Here is a 1,943-nt window from a genome sequence, read left to right on the forward strand (position 1 = left end):
TACAGTTGTACTGTGTTTTTTACTGAGAAAAACTGTAATTAGCTTCACAATATAGTTGCTGTTTATAAGGTTATTTACCGTAAACACGTTTATAACATGGCTGTTATTTCTAAAGCAAATTACCGTAAACAGGTTTATGAAATCTCTGTTTTTTTATAGTAATTTACCGTAAACAAAAAACAGTTCTCAACTGTGAAATCAACGGTTGCAAAAATAATATACCGTGATGTATTATACATTCTCACTTTATTTTTTACGGTGAAGTTCTGGCAACCACAGCTGCCAGTAATTTACCGTTAAATTGCATATTACCGTAAACAGGTTTATGAAATCTCTTGTTTTTATAGTAATTTACCGTAAACAAAAAACAGTTCTCAACTGTGAAATCTACGGTTGCAAAAATAATATACCGTGATGTATTATACATTCTCACTTTATTTTTTACGGTGAAGTTCTGGCAACCACAGCTGCCAGTAATTTACCGTTAAATTGCATATTACCGTAAACAGGTTTATGAAATCTCTTGTTTTTTATAGTAATTTACCGTAAACAAAAAACAGTTCTCAACTGTGAAATCTACGGTTGCAAAAAATATATACCGTGATGTATTATACATTCTCACTTTATTTTTTACGGTGAATTTCTGGCAACCACAGCTGCCGGTAATTTACCGTTAAATTGCATATTACCGTAAACAGGTTTATGAAATCTCTTGTTTTTTATAGTAATTTACCGTAAACAAAAAACAGTTCTCAACTGTGAAATCTACGGTTGCAAAAAATATATACCGTGATGTATTATACATTCTCACTTTATTTTTTACGGTGAATTTCTGGCAACCACAGCTGCCGGTAATTTACCGTTAAATTGCATATTACCGTAAACAGGTTTATGAAATCTCTTGTTTTTTATAGTAATTTACCGTAAACAAAAACAGTTCTCAACTGTGAAATCTACGGTTGCAAAAAATATATACCGTGATGTATTATACATTCTCACTTTATTTTTTACGGTGAAGTTCTGGCAACCACAGCTGCCGGTAATTTACCGTTAAATTGCATATTACCTTAAACAGGTTTATGAAATCTCTGTTTTTTATAGTAATTTACCGTAAACAAAAAACTGTTCTCAACTGTGAAATCTACGGTTGCAAAAAAGATATACCGTGATGTATTATACATTCTCACTTTATTTTTTACGGTGAAGTTCTGGCAACCACAGCTGCCGGTAATTTACCGTATATTACACAGAATTTTTTTTACAGTGTACTTCTGAGTGAAGAATGCATTCTGAATCACAACACCAAACATCTGACTGAAGCGTTTTAGTTCTGTAGCTGTTTGTGGAGAAGTAAATATGATCCACTTTAGTTTAATAACTGTTGGGTTGTTTAATCTATTATAAAAACTCATGTTTTATCAAATCATGTAAAGTAAAATGACCTTACCTGAGCTGTGAGATAAAAGGCAGACACTGTAGGAAACTCCTCACTTCACTCTCTTCATGTGAGCAGCCTCTCAGCACCACTTGTTTCTTCTCTGGTTGGAGTTTCAGCACTTCCAGGAGGATGGAGGTCTTTCTCTCTGAGAGGTCTATGAACCAGACTGAAGGAGCTGACTGGAGAACTGACTGTAATGATGGAAGGAGACTCAGACCTGTTTCAGTCTCACAGTCCTTCAGGTGGGAGCACAGATCCAGCAGGAAATCAATCTGATATGTGGGATCATTCTTATTCAAAGGGAATGTTCTGTATGAGCACACTGATGATAACAGCTCCAGCATCTTCTCTCCTGTCTGTTCTCTCTCTGCTGCTGCACAGAACAGATTCCCAAAGAACTTGATTCCTTTAGAACGATCTGACCGGTGATCAACACTGAAATAATAAAGGAAACATTTAGTGATTTGATTTCATCTGCATGAATACAACAAGTCACTACTGATGG

The sequence above is a fragment of the Anarhichas minor genome, unplaced genomic scaffold, assembly GCF_050575085.1.
Source record: "Anarhichas minor isolate MPS153535 unplaced genomic scaffold, ASM5057508v1 ptg000018l, whole genome shotgun sequence".
NCBI classification, from domain to species: Eukaryota; Metazoa; Chordata; class Actinopteri; order Perciformes; family Anarhichadidae; genus Anarhichas; species Anarhichas minor.